General features: G+C 36.2%; 1 protein-coding gene across 2 annotated transcripts in view; it reads left to right on the forward strand.

Annotated features, from left to right (window-relative positions):
• The first annotated feature begins 825 nt into the window (after positions 1-825).
• Positions 826-27,591, forward strand: part of klhl13 (kelch-like family member 13) — a 93,126-nt gene continuing 66,360 nt past the window's right edge. For both annotated transcript variants that reach the window (XM_066714934.1, XM_066714935.1), the window contains exon 1: positions 826-903. The gene's annotated coding sequence lies outside the window, so the exon portion shown is untranslated. The remainder of the gene's footprint in view (positions 904-27,591) is intronic.

Here is a 27,591-nt window from a genome sequence, read left to right on the forward strand (position 1 = left end):
ACATTTCTGAAACAAATACCACTGTCCATCATTTGAGCAAACATTACATTTTAATTTAATATTACATTCATATTCTCCAAACAAAAATAAATACAATAACATTATTTTTGTTTATTTGTTTTGTTTTTGGAAAATAGATGTTTTAATATTAATAAAAGGCCTGCTGCATTCCTCTGTGCTGGTGTGTAGGTGTTTTGAACAGGAACCAAATTGTATTGCTGCCAACAACGAAATGCGTTTTACATGTACATAGTATTTTATTTATCTTAAGTATTAGCAGTGAGTGAGTGCCAGGAATAGTCTGAATGAAGAAAAAGCCTTTTGGGCAGCTGCGCTTTCCTGAATTGAAAATCTTTAATGTCATTTTACAAGATTGTACAACTATTCTATTGTTGAAATACAACAATCACAACACCACAGGATTTGTTTCGGATTTGGTGGAATCATGGAGTTATTTGACACGTTAATTACAGTCTACAAGTGGTATCACACACTATAGCACTATAAATAAGTTTGTATGCTATTATCTCTCATTATCGGTAGTTTTCCTTTAAAGGAAGAATGGTCCTATGATTTCTGTTGTTTCCATTTAGACAATTGTAAATGTACTGTACTTTGTTTTGTGCTGGTTTAAGTCTCCCCCAGTTCAACACGCTAGACCCCATAAGCAGAACTCAAACAATAGTATATTGCCGTTCCACACATGCGTAGTTCACAACGGAAGTCCTTGCCGTATACATTTGATTGGCACTGCATTTCGCCAGTGAGCGGCCACATCGCCAGAGAATCCCATTCTTTGGAACCAATGAAAACTAAGGGCGGAGGCGGGCCTTGCTGCGGTTCAGAAGTGGAGTGGATCTGGGACTTCAGAAAGCAAAACAAGAGCAACTCCGAGACGGGCAGGTAAGAAATGCAGCATTAGAAAGTCTCTTGTTTTCTTCCATGGAGTTATGGGCGTGATTTCACAGCGGAGACAGGTTGCATCTAACAGAAAGCGCCATCCAGCGAAGGTGTTTTTATGTGTAGTATATTCTTGCCGTTTCAACACAAACTGTTCCCCGGTTAAGTTGATGTCATTTGACATGCTGCTGGCGAGCCGTCTTGTTGCGATATCGCGTTTGGCCGAAATGTGTTGAGGAGAGAACAGTTACTTCAGCTCGTATTAAAAACGAAGAAACAAACAACAACAACAACACAAACACAAACAAATGCACAAGATGCTATTTCTAATGTCAGTGAGTTGTTCCGAGAATGGATGTGTGTAATGTAGGAGAGGAAGCTAACTTTCAGAAGTTGCCATTCATCCGACTGGAAGCAGACTCGATGGAGGGTTTGCAGATGTGAAATTGACGGACTTCTTACTCCGGGTTTGTAGAGCATCGCTTATGAGTGAATGGTAGTGAGGGATACTGCTAAAGCCTCCCGAAGCAATGGGGGAAATGCTCTGGCACTGCCCTTTCCCATACAAACAAGCAAGGGAGGGGGTATTAATGAGACAGTCTGTGGTGCGTGATGTCGATTTTGTGATTTGGGTCAATTGCTAAGTCACAATAAAGGGGATTAAGCACTGGAATATGGACATCAGTATTGTCCACCTTCTGTCCCGCTGCCCCAATACAGTGCACTGTATGGTATGTATGTATGTAGGCTAAGCGCTTGCATACTTGGGTTTCCATGTGTTGTTGTATTTCTCTTGACCATCATCATGACAGTTCATACCCTAGTTACTCATAGCACAATGTATTGGATCAGTATTTTTAATACTCATTACTTCCATGCACCAAACATGAATGTTAATCGAGGACGGGGATGTCTGTTTTGAGGTACTGTTTATAGTTGATGTGTGGGGTACCCCCAAACAATAAAATACAAAATCCACAGATTTCATACTGTAAAACAAGATGTTTAAGTTTCTTCTAGTCAGACAAGTTGACTTCACATTGTTCAGAATCCACAATAAGAGAATGACGTGGACTGAGAACAAAATATTCTTTATGGTTTTCATTTAGGTTGGAGTGATTTAATCTTATTCAGGTATTCCTGTAGCATTCATCATTTTCTAGACTAATTAGGTTATCTTCAATGGAGTCTTAATTGCTGTGACCCTTAATGCCTGTTAATTCTTGTATGATAGGCTGCAAAACATCAACAATAAATATACAAAGCACATTTATGCACTATAACATTAATTTTGAATAACAAGTGTACTTGGGGAAACCGGGGTATTTTTTGTTCATACAATATCTGTTGTGAAAGTTTAGCAAAATTACTAGTCAACTATCATAATTTGGTGCTAATTAAAGATTATTGGTTTACTAATACATTTAAGCATTTTAAGTATTTAATCAAAGAGAAAACAATAAGGGATTATATGTGCCAAAATAAATTGTGTCAACAAGCTTCAAATAACTTTAGCTTTCTTTTTAGATGCAAACCCAGTGGTATTATTGAAATCCACCTCATATGTATTCAATCAAATTTCCTGGAAATAGTTTTGATTTAAAGCTAAATTGTAATATCTTGTTTGAGAAAATCATGTAGCTGTAGGTTATATAGCTTTTGTTCGAGGGAATATTAAAACTGAACCCAAACATTAAGCAATGAAAAAAAAATGACTTCTCTTAATGAGAGCCAATATCATGCGGTCTTTATATTATCATTATTTCACATTTTAGAAAAACATTTTACAAAAGAGCAAATAGTACATTATATAAGTCCTAATTTAATTTGATTGAACTAAAGTCTAATACAAAAATGTTCTACTCAAGGGTAGTTGAAGTGTATGCAGAAATTAGGTAATGTTACATCATGGCATGTGTATTTCAGAAAGTGGACATCATTGTCAAAGTAGGTTGGCAGTTACTATTAAACCGATTTAAACTGCAAGAATACCAAGAATACGTACAGGTAAAATAAAAGCAACAGTAGAGGCCACCAAGTTGTGGTGGTAGGTAAGTGTGAAGAGGTGTGTTCTGAGCAGATGCTGGAAAGGATCAGTCAGGAACTGGTTTTTTGTTAATTTATATCCTTCATATTGGAGGATTTTTGTGATTGACCAGTCATTAATATCTCAGTTTTATGTGTGTTTTGATGATTACATGATTGATTTCACTGACAACCTGGGCAGAGCTTTGCAAGACTGATTATTTCTTTTCACTTTGCAAGTTGTAATGGGATCAAGCGGATACTGAGCATCAGCAGGAAGGCAAACATGACCTATTATGTACTGCAAGAGTCTTGCAGAAGTCGAGTCAGCCTCAGCTGTTTGCTTTTGTACCACAAGTCCAGGATCTTCTAAACAACTCCTTATCAGCTGACCCTAGTGTCACTGGAAATGGGAAGTCCTGGACCCAGCTAGTGAGGGGTATATCCTAGATGGACTGTCATGTCCAAGTCATAAGGGCTCATCTTCCACTCTTGGTGTGGATGTGTACTGGGAATTAAATATTTGAGGTGGTGGCTTAAAGTAGTCTTATGAGTTGGTTTAGAACATCTAATCTATATAGTAGACCTTTCCTTCTGAAGATATGTCATGAAATTATGCTTGACTGTGAAGAGGGAAAAATGAATACAGATTGGACTCTGCATTAAACACAATGGCCAGGAGTAGCCCTAACTTTGCAGGCGGGTTGGGGACCAGGTTTGCATAATGATCATAGCTGGATGCACCTCTTGTTTACAGACAGGTTTGCCAATTAGGCCTGCAGGGACACAAGAGTTGGGTGTATCTCCTGTTTGCTTGCTTGCCTAAATAACATAAGACCCCTGAAACAATCTCAATCTCCTTCTATGTTAACAATGTGATGTATGTCTGCCTCAGAAAATGGTCAACCAAGCCAGTACTTTTCCAAGCTCTTTCTCTTTCTTCCCTTACACTATTATTTGATGATTGGTTGTGATAGACTAGATACTCCCAGGTCCCACCAAGTACTCTGTGTGCCCTCCCAATCAATACGCCCATCCAATACGCCTTTTCATTTATCTCTTCATGCTCTTCATGTCTGTTGTTTCAGTGTTGGCATGTTCAGTAGATCTACTGTATGCATCTACTAGAGCAACAGCTAGGCAGTGGCTTAAGTTAAGTTTCATGGACAGAATAGCATTCTTCACCGTAGAAATTACATCTCTTCCTAAGACTTATTGAGTAAAGAGTCATGGGAGCAGCAATGTAATGCAATGCAAGAAAGCTTCAGTATAGAAATTGAACAATACAGTGTTCAACCTATCAGAACGTCATATAACATAAAGTGTTTTTTTTAATTCATGTGGGCAGGCATCAATAGCTCTGGTGTACATTAAAAGTCCAGAGGTCTCTTCTGCAGTCATAGGCAGAGCTCCAGTGTTTAATAAGAGAAAATTAGAACTGACACCCTTGGCCACCAAAACTGATTTGTATGTTGTTCAACAGAACAGATCCTACATGAAGAAACTGATAAATCCTTGGTAGTCTCGGTCATGAATGCCTGTTACAGTATACGCTGTGATGTCAGAGTTATCATGTGACGATGTTGCTGGCTGGGCTCGCAACACTGCATTAAGAATTCATGACTGTTACACCGATTCACTTTGTGATCATCCCTAGGCTATAGGTAGTTTATTTTCATATTTTGTTAAAAAAAGCTTCAAATTATATAAAATATTCTCATCAGTTGTGCAATTTACACATCTAAACTGTAAGTAGCTTGAGGTGGAAGTGCTGTACTGTGTAGTGGAAGCTATTTCCATCAGTCTGATTTATATTACCTTAAGTCCATATACTTGGCAGAACTCCAGCACAGTTATTCCAGATAAGGAAGGAACAAAGTGCATTAAAAAAATTATACTGCCTCTAAGAGAATCACTTATTGCTCTCTTTAAGCCACAGCACCAATTTAGTCTATCCTTATACCAAGTAAAGACTTTTTTTTTTTTTTTTTTTACTCAAACTTTGAGAAGAAAATAATTTAAAAAATGCTTTAGTTGGAGAGCAACATGTTTACATATCTACTTCTGTTTGATTGGATGATTCCATCAGAAGGTGAACATCAATTGCTTTGATAATTAGTAATAAATCCATCAGGATCCATCTTGATATGCAATAGCATGAGGAACCTGATTCTCTGTCATTTAAATATTTCCTATGTGGTACTGGACAAGCCCCTTGAAACACAATCGTTAATAGAGGTTACATATAATAGCAATTTGTATTTGTTTTTGTCAGAATAAATACATACTTTTTATAAAATGTTTTATATCATGTACAAACTTTCTCAAAAAGTATTTATGGTTCAGTTTTTTCAGGATATAGCCTAGTTAATGTGATTTGGCTGTTCTGTGTGACATACCTCAATTTTCTTAATTTTATCCATTGTTAATTAAAATTATCATATGGCATAAAACACTGTACATGGCATATGCACATTTAAAATGATAGCAGTTAAGTATAATTTTAAATGTTTCTAAAACTATGAACATTAGAATATTTTGTTATTGACTGTACTATATGACTGTGGAGGGAAATGTAACTAAATCCTTTTCTTAGCATAAATTGAATAAAAGCAATATGTATACTCATGCAACTAAGAATTGAGACTGAAACAGGGAAGGATGTATTGCAGGCTCACAAACACACACACACACACGTGCATGTATACTTGTTACAACAACTGTGCACTACAGTTTCCTATCAGATGCACCATCCATAAAACATTATTTCATGGTTAGAATAAAATCTTTTGGACTTGCATATCTTAACTGCTTTTCTTGTGTATCTACAGATCTGGCCCATACATATTTTTATTGATCCCCTGCTTATAACATAGCTGCTCCATGCACACAGAATTCACAAAGGAATTGTATAGCAAGCCTCTGCTGGATAATCTTTTTAGTGTTATTTTTGAAGCTTGTAGTTAATTGGGAGCACAGCAGGTAATTTATCTTGAAAACTGACAGCTCTGAGATAATGATAGAGCCGTTCATTTCCTTCAAGTAGTTGTTCAGAATGTATTTTTAATTGATTCATTTTTGTTTTGTTTTAAGATGACATATTCAGGAGTAATTTGAAAATATATAGATTTGACATTTTTGCTTTATTTTTTGGAACACTGTAGAATTAACACTGACATAATGACAAATATCGAATAGCAAAATGCTTTGCAAGCTATTATATGGAACAAATCACTGAGCACAGAAAGTTAATCAATGCCTTCATTTTCATGTGTCTACAGGGTGATGGAAAAACAGCCTAGTCCTGAAAAAGTGAAAACTCAGAAGTGTGGATTCAAGCCCAACAGATTAGATTTTTAATATTGCTATGGATTCTGACAAATATAGGCTTAGTACTTTCCATATACTTTAACATATTTCATATTTTTAGGTTTATATAGCACAAACCTTATCAGTTCAAAGAACAAATAGTTAAAATATACAGGCTTTTATGTAGCCTCAACTATATAAACTGACTGCAATTTTCCTTTCATTGATCACATCCTGTTGAGTTGTTAATGTTAAGGTATAGGCACTATGTAATAATGAGCTTGAGGCGTTCATGAAGCAGGTGTATTGATGCTGCTCTCTGTCTGACATCTCAGGAATGCCAACTGCAGACTTCTCCACAGTCTAGGGAGAGCCATTTCTCTAACAGCTGAGTCAGACAGGCAGTAGCCTTGATGGCACTCCATTGTATGTATTAGCTTTTGTTTACAGATGCAACCTGGAAATAGAGTACTGTGCAAAAGTTTTAGGCAGGTGTGAAAAAATGCTGTAAAGCAGGGGTTCCCAATGTCTGGTGATGGAGGGCCAATTTACAGAGGTTGCATGGGAAGCGGGGCCACAATAGAAAATGAACCACCGATGAAAACTAAATATGTCCCAAATCATACCTTTTTATTTCCTATACATTTCTGGTAGGGAACATTTATGAACTTTAATTGTTTTATTATTTCCCCCCAAATTACATGTGCAATTTGTAATAGAGAATTTTCAGAAAGTGGAAAATTATAGTAAAGGTTCAGAAAATGGGGGTTGAAGGTTGGCCACACCAAACATCCTTGAGGGCTGCATTTGGCCCCTGGCCCACACTTTGGGAGCCCCTGCTGTAAAGTAAGAATGCTTTCAAAAATAGACATGTTAATAGATTATATTTATCAATTAACTACATACAAAATGAGTGAACAGAAGAAAAATCTACATCAAATCCATATTTGATGTGACCACCCTTTTCCTTCAGAACAGCATCAGTTCTTCTAGGTACACTTGCACACAGTCAGGGATGTGTAGGAGGAATAAAACTGGGTGAGGAACAGCCAAACTCAGCTAACAAGGTGAGGTTGCTGAAGAGTTTACTGTCAAAAGTCATACACCATGGCAAGACTGAGCACAGCAACAAGACACAAGGTAGTTCTACTGCATCAGCAAGGTCTCTCCCAGGCAGAAATTTCAATGCAGACAGGGGTTTCCAGATGTGCTGTCCAAGCTCTATTGAAGAAGCACAAAGAAACGGGCAACGTTGAGTACCGTAAACACAGTGGTCGGCCAAGGAAACTTACTGCAGCAGATGAAAGACACATCATGCTTACTTCCCTTCACAATTGGAAGATGTCCAGCAGTGCCGTCAGCTCAGAATTGACAGAAAACAGTGGGACCCTGGTACACCCATCTACTGTCTGGAGGAGTCAGAAGTGGCCATCATGGAAGACTTGGGCCAAAAAGCCATACCTCCGACGTGGAAACCAGGCCAAGCGACTCAACTATGCATGAAAACACAGGAACTGGGGTGTAGAACAATGGCAACAGGTGCTCTGGACTGATGAGTTAAAATGTGAAATATTTGTCTGTTGCAGAAGACAGTTTGTTAGCTGAAGGGCTGGAGAGCGGTACATGAATGAGTGTCTGCAGGCAACAGTGAAGCATGGTGGAGGTTCCTTGCAAGTCTGGGGCTGCATTTCTGCAAATGGAGTTGGGGATTTGGTCAGAATGAATGGTCTCCTCAATACTGAGAAGTGCAGGCAGATACTTATTCATCGTGCAATAACATCAAGGAGGCATCTGATTGGCCCCAAATTTATTCTGCAGCATACAGCTACCCCAGACATACAGCACAAGTCATTAAGAACTATCTTCAGCGTAAAGAAGAACAAGGAGTCCTGGAAGTGATTGTATGGCCCCACAGAGACCTGATCTCAACATCATCGAGTCTGTCTGGGATTACATGAAGAGAGAGAGAAGCAGCTGAGGCTGCCTAAATCCACAGAAGAACTGTGGTTAGTTCTCCAAGATGTTTGGGCCAACCTACCTGCCGAGTTCCTTCAAAAACTGTGTGCAAGTGTACCTAGAAGAATTGATGCTGTTCTGAAGGCAAAGGGTGGTCACACCAAATATTGATTTGATGTAGATTTTTCTTCTGTTCACTAACTTTGCATTTAATTAATTGATGAATATAATCTATCAACACGTCCATTTTTGGAAGCAATCTTACTTTACAGCATTTTTTCACACCTGCCTCAAACTTTTTTACAGTACTATAAATTACCACCAATTACTTGTAAATCCATAATTATCTTTTTTTTTTTTTTTCTCAAGTTTTACAACTTGTGCAAAATCTGACTCTAAAATAGAATGTCCGTTATACTTTTATAGTTTGACCTCTTAAGTAATAAATCACCTTTGTTTAGTTTGGTTCTCATTTTTTTAGCTTTGTTACTAGGCAACTGATCTTATTATAGCATTGTGTACGGAGTGCAATAACCCTCCTTTGTAAAATACTGTCATGCATTTTATTTCTGCTTTTGTACTCCTGTACAAGCCAGTTTCAAGGGAAAAAATAAATCGGTTTACCTTCAGCTCATTTTAGGATGTGTGTTTTTTTTGTTTTTTGTTTTTTTTTTTAGAAATATGTTTGTATACAGCAGTCAGCACTGCCATGAATATAGCCTCCTCTTGTGTAGGAGGGAAACCATTGAGCTCTATGGAACCCAATCATGCGAATGTTTAATTTTTTTTATGCAGATTTGTTAGCTTTAAAAAATCCCAGCTGCTGCTTATTCTCTCTTTCTGCTTCACGTTAGGATGACCGAGTGACATCAAATTAGGCAACCATAGAAGCAGAAATGGTCATCACTTGTGATGTTAATTTTAATTTTGTCACATGCAGATTTTGAATTTATCAGGGTGATGAGCAACAGAGAAAATAGTGGTGGTTTGTTATAGTGTACAATTTGGTTTGGTTCACTTTAGTATTTGTCTATGTACTCTGCTGTGTGTAAATGAAATTCATCTACCTGCTGTTAAAAACCCTTCGATAATAGTGCCTTTAAGTTCACTTCTGTCAGAGTGATCGCCCGCCCCCTACTTTTGGCCTCATGCCAGTTCTTCACCACCTGAGTGTTGACTCTGCAGAATCTGATCTATACATATACATCTTTCCCTTATTTGCTGCACAGGCATTTTCAAACTGTTTCTGAATCCTATGTGCATGAATCCGTTAATGAAGGTCAACATTTCTGAATTATTTTCAAAAGGCCTGCTAATATAGGAGAAGTGCACTTGAATGAAGTTGGGTTAAAAATAAGTGTTGCAAAGTGATTAACTCCACTTGTGAAAATCACCTTGCCATTCAGTTCATTCAACTCCTGATGCACTTAAGCAGGAATTCATACAATTGGATGTTACATTTTAAATGTATCTGGTATTTTAATGCTGTAAGCCTAGGCTACATGGTTTATTATAGCAGCTATCTATCTACAGTAGTGTCTTGGTTTAATAAGGTAAGTCAAATAATTTGAAACTGTGGATATTGCTTTCTTATGATCTTCCTGGTCCAAGTTTCTATTGAAATGTATTTCAGAGGGTTTGGTTTGTCACCATATAAAAACAGCTCAAGGTCTTCCTTTTCATTAAGTCATTATATTCTTATCCCTGCAGCACCCAAATACTTGAACAGTATATATAACAGTATATACTTGAATTATATATAATTAACGTACAGCATGCTCTTTCCTGTTAATTTATTTACATTTGAGGTCCTATTGTGCTTAATCCTAGCAGTTCGCTCTTGTGTTTAGGGTCATTGTAGCTTTATTTGGCATTTAAAGTATTTAAACTGAAGGAAGGGATTGGAAGAGAGAATCAGCACAGCAGGCTTTCTGTAGTCATAGTGGGGAACAGGACCTTGGCAAAGTACCTGTTGTAATTTGGGGCTTCATCATCATTTAGATCAGACCTGAGGTCAATCACAATTTTTGATTGTGTTAAAACTCATAAGTACAGTAACAATTCTAAAGGTGTGCCAAGGTTAATTTATAGTAACAGAGATAGTGATTATTATTGAACCTTAGGACATCATTTGTAAATCAACATATAATTCCTGTATTTGCTCAGTTTTATGTATTTTATCATTGGATTTTTTTAACAATTTGATGTGTGATTTAACACTATTAGAATAATGTTAGTGAAAGACAGTTATGTTGCCTCCATATTAGAATCAGATTCTGCAAATGGAGCTTGATTGTATACAAGCAATGCCGTGTTTAATTAATAAAAAAACATTGTACTTGAAAATGTTCCATTCTTTGAAATACTAAAAAAATAAAATAGCTTACTCCCGGTGCTTGAATTTCACTTAGAAACATCTAGGCTAGTATTCTTCAAAATATAGCAGTTTGAAATGTTCAATGTTCACGATGTGAACTACATAGATTAGTTCGTTATTAATTCTGGGTGACAATTTCACTCAGAATTGTGCTCTCAACCCTGCTGGACTGGATGATATGTGGATGTTCTGTGATCACCATCACTGGGCTTGTTTATGTAGAGAGAACCGTGAGATTGTCCTTCTTTAAAGACTGTAATGTCAGACATTGTTTTAATTATAATCTGCTCTGGATTTTGCTGTGAATATTGGGTGTAATGTCTCTGTCCAACAGGCTTTGCTGTTATTGTTTATTGAACAGGAACTAATGCATATTGCAGCATCTTGTTTATAGTCAAACTCCAGCTGCTAGTGTAACATAATACAGGACAGCATGAGAACAAAGCGGCACATCTGAATAACTGTACAGCTGCCTGGCGACTAGGCATCTTTAAGAAACGTTATACATTAACAGCGTCTTACAATAGATTGTTAAATAGTTTACAATAGTGATACAAGTATATGTCTATATGTATTGCTTGCCTCAATTCAGTTGCTGATTCAGTTCTTACTTACCTATTGCTGGCTAATGAACGGAGCAAAATTGATGTGGCTGAAATGCATTTGAACATTATTTGTAATGACTGTATGTTACACATTTGGTTTTGGTTATACATACAAGCAAATCAAAATAAATGATTTGGGTGGGAGGTGCAAAAAAAACATGCACATTACTAAAAACCTAAACAAATCATAAAACCATTGTAAATGTATATATGAAAAATGCTAATTAAACATACAAGCATATTTTATTTGTTATGCCAAATTAAAGACTGTAATTCCACATTAGCAGTTTAACCACTTCTGAGATTAAAACATTAAGGCTGAAAAAAATATTTTGGGGAAAGTGGCTAATTGTCCCAGATTTTAATTTTTGCAGATCCCAACATGGTATAGTGTATTTCTTTGGCTGATTAACTGTTTAAGCCCAGTTATGGTAAGAGAGCAGCAGTAGTGTTTATATACCTGGTGGCAAAACCTGAGGTTTTAGACCTTTGAATTGAAACTGTTCAGACAGGGAGAATATATGTGTACATTGAAAGAGGAAATGTGAGTTATATGGCTTTGGATTTAGGTGGATGTCTGGAATGGATTCTTCCCTCTGGAGTTGTCATGCTTCTGGTCTCATGTACATTCACCACAGCAGCTTTAAAAAATAGTATCTGGATCATAAATCATAACCGACCATGCTTTTACCTCAGTGATGCAGCCTAGGCAACGAGAAAATTGCAACCACTACTGTAGATGCACAATGTTTATACTTTATCTAATTTTCTTGAATTAATTTCTCATTAGTGTTGTTAGTTCAGTGCAGTTGGCTGTTTAAGGTTTCAGTAATTTATTCGTGCAAAAATAATGTATTGTAAGACTTCAGGGTGTAATGCCGATTATGTGAAAGTGTGGGAGGAAACAAGATCAGCACAGTATGGAAGCCTTGTGCCATTAAGCTTACACCTCTAAAGGTCACCACCTTTTCCTTAAATTCATCATTAAACTCAGACGCCAATGTTGGAACAAGTGACTGGGGATTATTCAACAAGATAGGTCACATGTCAGTTTTAGCAGATATAAATAAAATTGCATACAAGTAGCGTCATTAAGCACATTTTTGCAGATATTTAATTTCTCCCCCATGAAAATACTCGCACTCATTGGAAATATGGAACAGCTGCTTTTCATTTAAGAGCACATCTGATAATATGCAAAATGCATGTACAAAAATAAGTCAATGTGTAATGCAAACCTTCTTTGAGAAAGGATGGTGGAGATTTATGTCAATTTTTCATGGACCAATTGTGCTGTAGTATATGGTTCACTGTTATTTAAAAAGCCCTCTTACAGATGCTGGTTCTCTGTGAATATATCTGTTGACCATTTAAATGATCTAAACATAGATAATTTCACAAATCCATTAAGGTGTAATGATGCCATGTGTGATGTCTGAATTTCAGTGGCATTGATTGACTGATTGGGCTGACCCGGTTACCCTTTTCCCTTCAGCTGAAGGGGAAGCTCGCATCACTCTTGGACTGTGTATGTTTTGTTCTGAAATTTGCAGCTACAACCTTGACTTCCCTTTCTGTGTGTTAAATGTCATGATCTATATAAGGGATGTTAATAGTTTAGTTTAAATGTTAACAAAGTGACAAACTTTTTTGTATTATTTAAATAAAATTAGAAAGAGAATAAGTCATAACTGTAGCAACTGTTAAAAACAAATATTTTTTACTGTTTTGGACATTCGCACAGTTTCCTATGGGAATTGTACTGAATGTGTCGTTCAAATAAAGCAAAACAAAAAAACAACAGGATACTGGATTCAAGAAGCATGTGTAATTTCTCATTCCAGATTACAAAATGCTGTTGACAACTACTGCATGAATCTCTATGCGAACTATGCTTAATCCACGCTATAAAGAGAATATTGCGTTAACCTTTATATCTTTCTTCAGACAAGTACACATTTGATTTAACATTATGAATACTGAAAACAACAGTTATTTTAACTAGCAATACAAGACACGTGGTAGTTGTTACTTCAAGTACTTTGTTTTATTGGGTAATAATATATTTCTCCTGCTTCAATTCAATATCCTTTTCAGTCTTGACTAAATTGTTCTCCGATTTAGTGTAATACATATTTGAGTTCCTTCAGGACAATTTACATAGTCTGTATTTTGAACCCCAAATTAACTTTTCACTTGCAAATCAAAAAAATAAAAAATAAAAAAATGAAGCTGCCTGTGGGTTTATTTAAAAGTACATGCATTTCAGTGTGTTTTTCCTTATTTAAAAAATGAGTAATGAAATTAATTTAATACCACCGTATTTTTTTCCATTCTCACAGTAACTGAGAGGTTGGTAATCGGTGAAAGTTTCCTCTTGCCCTTTTTGCCAGCTTAGGCCTGTACGTTGCAGTATTGTCAAACTGTTCAGCCCGCCGGATCTGAGCTCAGCTCACAACTGGTGTCTAGTCAGTATGTCTTGCAAATCGATCTGGACTGATGTATTTTTGTTTTTTCTATTTGTACCCAGAGGAAATGACAAGGTAAATTTTGTGTTTTGTCAGGAAGCAACCACATGCCTGCAGCATACAACTCGACTGACAATATTGTGTGTTTTTCTGGTTACTATTTGAATGCGAGGCTCAGGCGTACACATTAATAAAGCGCAGGGACTGGGACGCTGTAGTGAGAAGTAGGGCCACCTTCTCAGAATTACTTGCTAATCTGCCCCTACTAAAAAGGTCAATATCAAAACATGAAGATTGCTTTGATTTCTGTATTGTATGACAGGAGCCCTATACATCGTAGTTCTGTCATGTAAAAGGCCTGTCATGTCATGTAACAATTTACTTAACAATTCTGTGTCCTGCAGTTGTAGGTTAGGGCCATATATATCTTTTGTGAACTGTTCTACATTTGATTTTAAATTTAAAAAGAAGGATATCATGCTTTACTCTTTTTACATCTGAAAGTGTTGTTAAGGTTGGTCTGAAATTAAGTATCCGATTAAGAGATCAAGTTTGTGGTATTTCCATTTGGACTAATTGAAATCAATTAAATGTAAAATGTTCTGTTTTTTTTTTTTGTAATTCATGAATACAAAAATGATGTTATCGTGTGATTTGTTGATGGAAATGTGCTCTATCAAATCAAAGCTGCCAAGAATCGCTTAGGACTTGAATATTTCTTGAAGAAATATTGCTTTAAATCTCTATCTATAATTATATTAATAGAAAGTGAATCTGGACATAATTTTGCAATAAAGGTAATGTAGCAGTCCTTTGAAATTATTCCTGCTGCATGTGCAAATGAAATGCATCACAGCTGGCAGACAGCAATATTGCAGGATAAACTGGCATGTGTTTAAAGCAGGGTGTGAGTATTCGGAAATGGTGCTGAATGATGTGTTACACAAACTGAGAAATATGGTAATTTGAAAACAAAAGTATAGGTGCAGTTAAAGAAATAAAATGATTTTGCATTTTAAACCCACATATATGATTGAAATACCCTTTCTAACCACAAACAGTAATGTTAGGATCTCAAATCTTAATTTGTTACTCACCCTCTTAAACCCTGTAATTATTACCATTACTGCCATTATTTTAGTAACGGAAAAAAGGCAAGTGCAACATCTTCCTTTAGGAAATGGTTTACTTTCTTATTAATTGAGGGACGGAGAATGGTATTATTTATGAATTCTCAGTTTTTTCCTGGTTTTATACTTACCAACAACTACCAGTAACCACCACTGTATCCCAAAAAATAAAAGCATTTTGAATGGAATTTCTTACAGGCAAAATACCACAGTTAATAGCATAATACAAGTGTTACACTGTGATGGTGATGCACAGCTGAAAAAAGACCAACATTACAGGTCTATGTATATCTTACTGTAAAGTGTTACAGGTGCCATCTTACTCCCAGTTCTCCATTGCCTTGACAAAGGCTTCTATTAGTGAAGTGTTAATTATTTCATAGCAGTTGATTAGGTCCTGACCCCTGGTGGTTGGGTGAGAGAAATAGTTTCAACATATCTTTTTCCTAGTCATTATGTTGTGATTGAATCAGGGTAAAAACAATACAATCCTTAATCCCTTTTTTTTTTTTGTAAATGGAAAATGTAACTTTTATTCCCAAACCAGGTTGTTCATTTAGATATTTGGTTGTGTTTAGAAATATGAAACAAGGATAGTTTGACATTTCTGACAATACAAGTGTCAAGAGGGTCTTCCATATGAAATCAACCTTTGTAATGATTTGTAATGATAACTAAACCTAACCCTTAAGACATGAGTGCAGGAAAGGAAGATCGGAAGGCCTGAATCAAAGACATACTTAAAACGTGACGTGCTGTTGTCAGTAGTGCTCAGAATATTTTATTCTGTTTTTAATGTGGATTTTCAGTACACCAAATATTGCATTATTTTCTTGAGGCTGTCTTTGGTCTTTTCAGTTGAGCAGAACTAATCTTGTCTCAGATTGTTGTGTAGTGGGCTTTGCATAGGTTTAACCTCTGGTGTTTTAAATTCCTTCTCTAGGTCATTGTGACAGTGAACTCTGCAGCTTTCCCAATGGGACTAGAAATCTGCTTGAGTGATAATAGCTGCACAGTCTAATTATCATTACTGCAAATGGCTTGCCATAGGATGGGCAGATGGCAGAAGGTCCTTAACAAATTAAGAAAGAAGATATTAATAGTTTTACCATATGGCCAGGATACTGTACTTTCAACTCCTTCTGAAAGCAATGAACAACAAAGTTGCTGAAGGGCGTCAGGTGCAGCAAAGCTTGCAAGATTCCATGTAACCTAAAGATTGATGTTTAAAATTAATCTTCTGAAATGGGACAAATTTAGGCTTTGCTGTAGAGAAATAATTGTACATGCATGACAAAAATGTATGCCTCAGCTTCAGTTGTATTACTGATGTTAATTTACAACTAATAAATGTTTATGAATCCAGGTTTTTTTTGGTATTGCAATTTTGTCCAATTAAGCTCATGACAGACCTGTATATAATTTTTTTTTTTTTTTTTTTTTTTTTTGGTAAAGGTACATTGTTCAGACAAATACACACACACAAAGAAATGAATTTTGGGTTTTTTTTAATACACAAGATACTCATGTTCTTGGTACGTTTGCAGTCGATTTAGTAGTTGTCTGAAAGTGACCTGATACTTACTTTATATAAACGGTGTACTAACAAAATTTTACAATAATTGTTATTATAAATGGTAGCCATTTGTGATGAAACCATAAACAAAAATCATCCTTTGTCTTAAATATGTGTTCATTAATGTTTATTGCGATCATACACTTTTTATAGCGATGAATCCTTTGTAACTGAAATAAATTGCTGTGTTATTAAATTTACGTTTTTATACCTGACACTAGAGGGCAATAAACACAATAAAGCAATCTTGGATTGAAGGCACAATCCAATGTATAAAGTATTGGCCAAAATGGTTACAAATTCTAAATCTGACAAATAAATTTCAAGCCAATTCCCTTAATTGCAGAAATAATGGGCTACAGGAGCAGATGAAAATAAGTTTCACTATCATTCTTTTTTTAGCTGTTTAATTTATTGAAGTATACAAGAATGAAAACCATCTTCGCTCAGAACTGACTTGGAATGAGGAACTAGGCAAGCGTTTCATAAATGAGCACAACTGTGATTTAGTGTTGCGCAGGTGACTTCCTGCTTTATTAATCCCTGCATAATCTTGAGAGATTTGAAACGTCCCTCATGGCCTATGAAGAAGATTTATACCCCATTTCAACTGGCCATGTTTAGGTGCATCTCGGTGTGGCCAGGCTGTACTCGTACACCTAAACATTGCTTCCTGTGTTTCCATTTATTTTCGTTAGGTTCAGCTGCCCTAGGATGTCAATGTGAGACCCGAAAGGTCAAAATGCATTCTGGGACACTCAGCATTCTGGTCTTTAGTGTTCAAAAACTGGAGGCTGAAATACCTTAAATGGTAAAATGCAATAAACTGTTAACTGAAATGTTTTTGCTATATCTAACAGATATTCTTTCATAGCGTTACCAGAACAGGGACATATAAAAAAATATTTATAAAACAAATTACATCACTTAAAATGGTATTTTAGAAAAATAAGTTCATTTCCATGTATCTGCTCCCTTTTGAGCAGTGCATTTACAAAAATGAATATGTATTACTTCTCCCTGTGTCATGATCCGATTAACATTGACAATATAACTTAGTATACTAAATATTTCCTCTTATTATTTATCTGCAGGAGAATTAGCCTACATTGTATTATTAAATAAAATTAATGTTTGAGTTTAAATCTGTCCTGTGTAGCCACTTGGCATATCAGTATAAATATACAGTCGCAGCCTGTAGCTAACTGATTGAAACAAACTGACAGAACTGATTCATCAGAGCAACTAATACATTTATGAATATGCCAACAACATCCCAGAATGATATCCATAATTTACTCAAACGCTTTCTCAAATTCTGTTTTAGTATTGTTTCCAGGGTAACCGCCACATAAGCTTAAAAAATTACAATAAGCATCGCTAACATCTATACCATCGTGTGCAGGATCAACTTTTATTTTGTATGGGATTCCATCAGGGAATAAAATTAACACCCGCCAAATGCGGCCACTTTGGCAGGTAGCCAACAGGTGTACGGGAACTCGTCTTGTTTTAATTTCTCTCAGCGTATTGGTCGATATGTTTCAAAATACGAATTCATTTGTTGACGTTGTAGTGTTGGTATCTTAGTTGATTTGGATCAAAGTGTCTTCTAATTAGTATTGTTGCATTGACAAAGTCCATATATGCACAATCGGTGGAATTCTGCAGGTCTGGCTTCCTTACAGAGCACATACGTGAATAATATGTGCAGTGCAATTAAACTACCACAAATCTACAGCTGTATGTTAACCCAGCTAAAAGCCAAACACCCTTCTGCAAAACTAGCAAAGGACAGAAAAGGAAAGAGGAGCAACACACACATGAATACACACACAGCGAGCTATTGCTATTTATTTTGTATTCGCTGGAACTCGAATGCACAGTTCTGTTTCTGAACGCAGAGCAGCAGTCTGAGTGTTGAGTGTGGTTTGGAGAGGAAGAGTCAATCGTTTAGTCAAGTAGATAAATTGTAAATTATTTTATAAATTAGCTAGATAGGTCTTATACATTTTGTATCTCACAGCATGTATCGGAAAACATTGCCACAAGGACACTAATGTTAAAGCATTTTCGTTGCAGCTCACATTGTTAAACTGGCAATTGAATGAAAATGTATAAAAATTGAAAGAAAAACATATTGGTCGGTCAGTTACAGATGTAATGTAAACAATAAAAAAGTTGTGATAATGTCGGCAACAATAATAATACAAGAGTTGACAGGTCTGTTGTTATTATGCCATTTCCATACGTCTTCTAATAATGCATTTTTACATAGATATTTAACAAAGTTGTTGTGTCAAATAAGTATTCATCAAATAAGACATGCATGTTTTGCTGCGTAGCGGAGATTTTGCTGAAGAGAAGCGTGCGGTTTGTTCACATCGCGTCTTCGCTGGCGTGCGGTATTGACCAATGCAAAGGACGTTACTGTCTGTCATCATCCCTATAGATTATATTTTTGACCCAATCCAAAGGACCTCTCTCAGCCCTGGCGCTCTCAACTGATAAAGCAGGTGTCAGGTTATGCGCTGCTGCGAGAGCAGTGGCCAGATTGAGGATGAGAGAGAGAGAGAGAGAGAGGAACATACTTTTACATTGTAGCTTATAAACAATGACTTTCAATGACAACATTCATTTTAATTACTTTTAAGCGCCTTAAGAAAATACTTTGAAATGTAATGACTTTTAATGACACGTGGAAACCCAGAGAAGGGAGTAGCAGTGAAGAGGAAGAGGAGTATGAAGAGCAACAATGTGTCACCATATAACACCCCTTCTCATGTGTCAGTTTGGTGTGTTTATACAGATCCCCATTAGCTGCCGTGTTATTTCATATGTGATTGATTAATTTGAAAATGATGCTCCCGTACACTGTCTCTACTTGCAAGTGTTATAATTCAATAGAATGCAATTTTTTGGTCAAAGACCTTTTAACACTTGCAAGTAGAAACTGTGTGGGAGCATGTTTTTTCTGTCCAGATCCTTTTCCCTCATATGCACCTGTCTAAGAGTCTATACAGATGTGGGATTAGTTATTGTGATTGATTAATTACCTGAATAATTGTCATGTTTTAACATGTTCACAACACATTTATACACTCTCATGTATTTCTGGTGATGTCTCCCTTTGGCTGGTAAAAATACCAAGTGGCTGGTAAGTTTTTTCCCTCTACAAGACACAGTGGCTAGTGGCCAAAAAAGTTAATTTTATCCCCTGGATTCCATTAAATAATACACCTTGTCCTAACACCATTGTCAGTGAATCAGGTAGTGGTTGTATTAATCGCAAATTTTTCAAGTTAGTGATAAGGGGTCTGTATCTTTCCCTCTCTGACAATCTAGATACACTGTCACCGATACGATACAGTAAAGATACGTTTAGAAAAAATAACGATTCGATATGATTCGATTCAGCTTTGAGTCAATTCGATGAGATTCAGTTCGATTCAAAGTGGTTGGATTTAGAAATACATTTAAAATAATTAAATTCACATCATCCAACTAAGGGATAAAAACATACAAACTAGCTATTTCCCATGCAGTTAATATGGCAGCCAATTTAACACATAGCAAAGTACAAGTCTACACATATTATATTTTGAGGTTCTCAAAAGGAAAAAAGGACTGAATACCTGTAGGACTAGAAGCTTTCAACCCTGAAGATTTCGTGAGAAATTGATGTTATAATCAACATTTTGGCTTAATCTGAATACATTTTCATAGTTTCTTCTCAGAGCGGTATTAATGTTTGATTATTATTGTATTGAACACGTGCTTTTAAAATAAAACTGCAGTGTATTAAACTCTCAACTAGATTCAATTCGGAGTACTGTACATTTTAAAGAGGGGTGTGTGTGCGCTGTAGGGATTTTTATTTTTTTGGGGTGAATAGCAGACGCTGTCAAAAAAAAAGTTGAAATCAAAGTAAAACAGGTATTTTTGCTATAAGTGTGACAATAAGAGCCATGCCTGTCCATTTGTGAGTTCTCATTCAGTCTGTGTACAGTGATTCCAGTGGAGTCGAGCAGCCATTCAGTGCGAGTGATTTATATTGGATTTAATTGTTTTAATCCCAGTTACAATCGTTTTATGATTCAAAAGTATCATTTATAGGAGAAGCCAACAACTTGTGAGTGTGGAAAAAATACACATTATGATCCGATTTGCAATTGCTGTATTGGTTTGTTGGCCAGTTTGTGATGAGCAGAACTCATTACTCTCATTACCTATTGATGTAATGCAGTTGTTTAGGGTGCCACACAATTTTATTCAGCTTTGGGCCTATTCTTGATAATGCAGTGTGTTTACTGTCAGTATTTAATACAGCTCACTTTTGTACTGCCACTTCCTCCTTAAATGCAGATAAAACCGAGGACTTTCCCATTGGTTTTGTGTGGAATCCTACAGGAATTCATAGTTCCTGTCTACGGAAGCTCCAACCTACATTCTCTCTTTGGCTGCAAGCTGGCAAGATAGCCCTGTATTTAGCCTCTGGACCTAAAAGCTTTAAAATGTTTTAGGTCTTCAAGTATTGTTTACCTTTAAGATTTTCCAATTAAGAATAGATTTTTGTGAAGGGGGGCAGAAGTTAACTAAGAAGGAGTGGCTGTATTTGAGGTCTTCGTTGAAAGCCTCTGGAGAACGCTTTGTGTTCAGGCACAAAGGCAATGGAGAAGCAATGGGATTTCTTTGTGTGCCTTGAGATCAGTAAATGGAAAGCTTGAAACAAAACATGTCTAAGCTGATTTTTATCTATGTAATGCACTCTGTTTTTTGTTGCCTTGAAATACTTAAATATAAACATCCCAATACATTTTATCATCAAACCTTTGCTTGGCTCTGGAGTTTTGCTGCAAAGTCCGACTGTAGTTATGGGTAGGTTTGATCAGGATCACTTATCAGCCTAACAAGACTTCCCTTGTTGTAGTTCAGATCATACTTGATTAAAGATAATGACCATGGAATCAATGACCACCTTTCAAAACAGTGACTTGCCTGCTGTAGTTCAGCACAGTTGGACACCTGTAGGCAGTTTTCTGTAGAGAGATCCATGGCCTGTGAGCTCATATTGATTCACCGTAATCTTTCAAAGAGGTGCTTCAAACCTGTTAGGATGAAGAAGGGTCATCCACATGAGAAAACGGCTGCCTGTGCTTACACTCCGTTACTGATAGCTCCTCCAATTCTAAAAAATGTGGAAGCAGTTTCTCAGAAGATCAAAGTAAATCAATATCCATGACTTTAGACAGCTGGTTGCTCCACTCTTTGTGTAAAGAGCTACATCCTACTATATCTTCTGCACTCTGATCTACTCCCCTTTCATTATTACTGGTCCTTTGGCCTTCTCTCTGTGCTGCGTCTAATGTCAAGTATTATTTTAACTTTTTCAGTCCTCTTCTAGATTTGGATGATTTTCAGATTCCTCCTCTTCCCAGGAATATTCTATCAGATGTGTAGGCTGTACATCCATTACACTGGCTTTTGTGTTTCTTCTCTTTCTTGTACCTATCCTGTCTGGTGCAGGAAACTGACCCATTCCCATTATAAATAACATTTCCATACAACTCCACTTTTCTATTATGTTTATTGCTCACAGCTGTACACTACAGTGAAATACACAGGATTATAGGTCTATATAAATGGATATTATCAAATAGATGTGTGTACAAAAATGTAGATCTTGTTCTGTCTTAGTTTTCCTCCCAGAGTCCCCTTTCTTATGAATATGTAATCTTCCTCTGAGAAATCCCAACTAGTAAAATAAGAATGTAGAAGCAAAATAGCTTTTAATTATTAAATGTCATGTCATTCCCTCAAGATGGAGACTTGAGGATAAGGGGGTTGTTTTGGAACATAATAATGACCTTAAACAATATTCAGACTAAACCTAGATGTAAATTAACAGATTTGAAAATGTATTGACCTTAACCCCAGTGTACCATTATGGCAAAGAGTTTGATGAGAGGTTGTCAAAATGCACCAAAAATAATAATTTTTGAAGTTGCATAGCTAAATCTATTTTTCTGCTGTAGTGATAAGTTTATGATTGACTGAAATGGTGCATATTCAGTAAATATCTGGTAGTATAGTATTGTTTGTAAATTTGTTTAAAATCCCACAATAAAATGGAAATTGACTGTCTCACAGCATGTATCGGAAAATAACAACACTAAGCATTTTTCAAAAGGCCATTTTCTTTCATAAGGTGACCTTAAAACCCAGATAATTCTTGAGGATACAACACAGGGATTTGTGAACACACCACTTTCTGAAAATAAGGAATCCATTTTCATTCCTAAGCAATAAAATAATTTTAAAAATAAAATAATATATATATGTTTCTTAGAATTCCATTTAATGAGATAATTGAAGTGTTATTTGTAAGATACTGAATTGTGCTTCAGTGTCTGTTTTATTTGTTACTCAAGTGTAATTCATCTGTACCAGAGGTATATTTAGATATTGGACTTCTGCCATATTCGTAGCATGAATTAATATTGTTTTTTAGTTTGTTGGTTTAGTTTTGCTTATTTGTCACCCTCACAGATGTTATTTTGAGCAGGCTTGGAGGGACTTGTTGTGGAGCTTGCTGCCACATCACTAATGTCACTCTGTATAAAATCTAAAACCACGGTCCTAAGCAGTTGCTGGCAGCTTGCAAAGCCCCGTGCTTGAGGGTGCAGACGCCTACGTAGACAGACAAACAAAATAATCCAATATTGGCATGCCGACTGGGGATGTGTGACCCGCGAGAGGAAATACAAATGGAGAAGAGAGGCAGCTGTCTGGGATAAGACGCCTTTTAAGCTCACAGGGGACCATTGTGTTCAAAGAGACCCCTTTAATACGGGGCAGTAAACTGCTGCAAGTTTAAGTTTAATGGGCTCCTGTTTGGATTAAACCTTTCATTAGTGCATTGTTATGGGTCTCTGTTTGTAAAGCAGCTGCACGGATCCTTAAATGCAGAAGACTGGTTTCGAGCTGTGGTGTTTAATAGTGGCGACAAAATGCGTGGCAGGCAGTATGGACACCGAAGGTCAGTATTAATGAAACCTCAGCTGTAGCACAATGGAGATGGATACTGTATTCTGTATTATTCTGGGTGACAGAGGGTTATCTGTTTGCCTCTTTAGTCCGTGTATACTTTTAAATTGTATTGGTTACACAGTGTTGTACACAGGTGCTATATCTATAGTACACTTTAATTTTTTTCATCTAAAACCATGTTGTTCAGTTTCTAATTGCAGTTTTGCATGTAAACAATGATTGAAAATAATGAAGCCATGAAGATTTAATTTATTTAAAGATCACTCAGTTCTACGCCCTCCAGCATTTCCATGAATTAAACATTGTTTAAAGTTTGAAACGGGAGTAGATAAAACCTAAAGGATATGAAAATGTCTGAGGGTCCTCTTTTCTCAAACTTCCCCTATAATGTTTCTACATTTGTCTCATTAACTGAAATCAATACATTGTTAAAATGCAGGGTATTTCAATTCAACGAAATTTAAATGTCCTCCATTTTAACACAGTTTCTTGATTTCCATTGAACTATTATAGTAACATTCATGGTGGAAGTACACTGACTTCAGTAAACTTTTGCTACTTTTCTTAGCCAAGGCAGAATGTCCCAAAGCACTTACATTTACTTTCTCAACTTGTAGTCATTGATAAATACTGACTGAATGCACAGAAGTCTACAGGGACAAGAATAAAAACGGACTTGGTGTCACAAAGCTCAAATTTAAATAAGACAAGATGCAGTTGCCTTTCTAAACCTAGAGGGATGTATTGCTTTTCATTCGTTTTTTAACAAGAGCTTAGTTATGACACTTCAGCTTAATGGTAGATTTCCTTTCAACCCAATCAGACTTGATACCAATCACAACTTTGTCGAATTTGTGATTAGTTTTCTTTTTGTTTTGTGAACATGTGCAAAAGTTCAAGTACAAGCACAATTATAAGTAGCCTATATTGCAATGCTAGTAACAGGAGTTGTTTTAAAAATCAGTCATATTTTGGTTAATTTAGCAAAATTATGCTCTAGGAAGTACACTGACTTCAGTAAACTTTTGCTACTTTTCTTAGCCAAGGCAGAATGTCCCAAAGCACTTACATTTACTTTCTCAACTTGTAGTCATTGATAAATACTGACTGTTGGGTAGAAAATTCAACTGGAAATTGGAATTAGTCTAATCACGATGTTAATAAAGATTTGCTGTGGGCAAATGTATTTTGTGCTTTTTAAGAGCATAAATGTTCAGTACAGCGAGTAGTCAATAACACAGGGAAACTGTAATGCCTCTGAAGTTCATGCTGGAATAGGCAATGTCAATATGTTTAATTGGAACATGGTGCACTTTATTAGCTACATCTCCTGAGGTTGCATACAGCACAATTAGGGGTCTGTGGTGAACAAAATTCATAAGAACCGTCTGCTGGAATTACACCATTGACACACACATGGCAACTTAGGTCTTCATTGTGTCATGTTAGTGTGCACTCTTACTATGCGTACATGCTTTTAATTTCTTAGTGGTTTATATCAATGGTGAATTTTAATATTTAATTGCATGTGTTTGCTTATTGTTAATATCTCTACCAAATGTTTCATGACTTTAGCAGTTGAAGAAAGCACTTAACATAGACTTGCATTGTCAGATTAATCCTCTACATGTACTACTACATGATTATAAGTTTGCCAAAGAGACCTACTATTCATCTGAATGGGACTTGACAGATTACAAATAGCCTAGTACCCAAATGGCTTCTCATAAATTAAAAGCATATTAATGTGTAAATTAACAATTTCATTTAAGGCTGAATGAGAGAAATATTTTTATTAGGCTCTACCCCCCCACCCCACATCTCATAGAATTTGAATGACACAACTTAGTACTGCGTATTGTGCCTTTTGTTAACAGTAGTGTTATAATGTAGACATTGCTTTTAGTTTTCTGTAACATGTTATTCATGTTGTAGTATATAATTGGCCGAAGCTATGACATGATTTTTACATTTTCTCCTTTAGACAGCTGTTGTTAAGATCTCACAAATCCCTTGTGTAAAAAAACAAAAACAAAAAACGTCTTAACCTTGTTAGGTGTTACTTCAGTTGTCATCTCTGTGACAGAGCTGTTTGAACTCAAATGAGCTTGAGGTTTACATGAGCTAGTCAAAATAAATTACTTCTGATTTCTGATTCTGCACAAAACACATTGATTACCTTTTACCTTGTTTGTGGTATATGCTGTAGGCTGTAGTTTACAGGCAATGAGTTTTGTGAAACATTAGTTATCAGTTTTTTAGTTTCTTTATACATCCATTTACTGTGTGATGAATTGCATGGTGAAAGCAGATGTTGAGTACCATATGAAAGGAGGGGAAGAGAACAAGTTCCTCTTGCTCATGACTAATTAATTGTGCACAGAAGTCTACAGGGACAAGAATAAAAACGGACTTGGTGTCACAAAGCTCAAATTTAAATAAGACAAGATGCAGTTGCCTTTCTAAACCTAGAGGGATGTATTGCTTTTCATTCGTTTTTTAACAAGAGCTTAGTTATGACACTTCAGCTTAATGGTAGATTTCCTTTCAACCCAATCAGACTTGATACCAATCACAACTTTGTCGAATTTGTGATTAGTTTTCTTTTTGTTTTGTGAACATGTGCAAAAGTTCAAGTACAAGCACAATTATAAGTAGCCTATATTGCAATGCTAGTAACAGGAGTTGTTTTAAAAATCAGTCATATTTTGGTTAATTTAGCAAAATTATGCTCTAGGATGAAGTTTATGTATCAAATGAGGTTTATGTCTTGGTTTGGGGCAATTATTAGTGTTTGTTCCCCCAATAAACTTAGATTTCCCTTGGGTTTAGGGATGTCTCTACTGGATTAACCAAAACCAATGTGGTTTCAGATTGGGCCTAGCTTCATTTTTTGGTTTTGGCAAGGGTTGTCTGTCTGGCAATTGCAGTGCAAAACAGCAGTTCAAAATAATGATTCAGAACATTTAGTGCATTCTTGTTTAGTCGTAGTGGACGAAAGAACATGTGAGCTTGTGTTTTTTTTTTTTTTTTTTTTGCCATTCATGCATGTATAATTTTTTTTCATGTTTTTCAAGGGGGGCTGTTCATGAGCTTGGGGGGGGGAAGGGCCGCCCCCCAGTATAATGGTAGGGAAAAGCAGTTTTTTTTTTTTTTTTTTTACCATTATTGCTATTCTGTTCAGTTACTGTATTACAATTGTAAGTTAAGGGGGGAAAATTGTTTCCTTGTCTGTATCTGATGCAGTTTATACACATAACATATTCAAACTGAGTTAAATGCCATTCTTCTCTCTCAGGGTGTAGCCTATACTGCCCTGTACCCAGCCACGCCTTCAAGGGCAATAAGAACATAACCCATTGTGCGATGAGACCTGAAGAGTTCATCTGAAGAGCCCTTATATTTTATCCAGACACATGGTACCAAGATATATTTAATCAATAGGAGATTGACTAATAATCTCTTTGATAACTTTTCAGTGGACTGATACAATTTTTAATGTCTACATTTTGGATGCAAATATATTGAAAAGTATTTAAATTGAGTAGTCATCTATGACATCTCTTGCTATGTAAATATTTGATGGTACTGCAAATTATAGCTGGATGGTTTAGAAAACCGTATGGGAGCTGTAGCCAGTATGAACAATCCTGCTCAATCTGCATGCACTTGGATAACACGCCAGCCAGTTTACTTGATTTGAAATTTTGTCATTCAGCCAGCTCAGAAAATAGGTGAAGAAACTTCAGTCCAGCGCTGAGCAGCTGAGATCAATCTGTGGAGAAGTTTTCAAAAGACAAACTTGTTGAGACCCACAAAGAAAAGCTGTCGGATGCCAGGCCCATATGATCTGCTGACAAAAAAGGGAAAACTTAGAAGTGATGAACTTGACTGAATTTGAGGAATTGCTTTATGGGTATGTTGAACTATTGTTACAAATAACATAGTTATTATAATGTGTTTCTTATGCCTACATGATCATTGACGTACATGGTTTTACAAGCGCTAAAGTAGTGTTCTACACATACACAATAATGCAAGGGATAATAGTTGCTTTAATACACATTCATAAATGACAGTGAATAAAATATAAATACTACTAATACAAATATAAATTATAAGAGAGGATCAGAGGTGATGGCAAGAGGCAATATTGGGATACAAAAGGGCCTGGAGGTTGGGAGTAGCAGCTTGG

The sequence above is a fragment of the Amia ocellicauda genome, chromosome 10 (genome assembly GCF_036373705.1).
Source record: "Amia ocellicauda isolate fAmiCal2 chromosome 10, fAmiCal2.hap1, whole genome shotgun sequence".
NCBI lineage: Eukaryota > Metazoa > Chordata > Actinopteri > Amiiformes > Amiidae > Amia > Amia ocellicauda.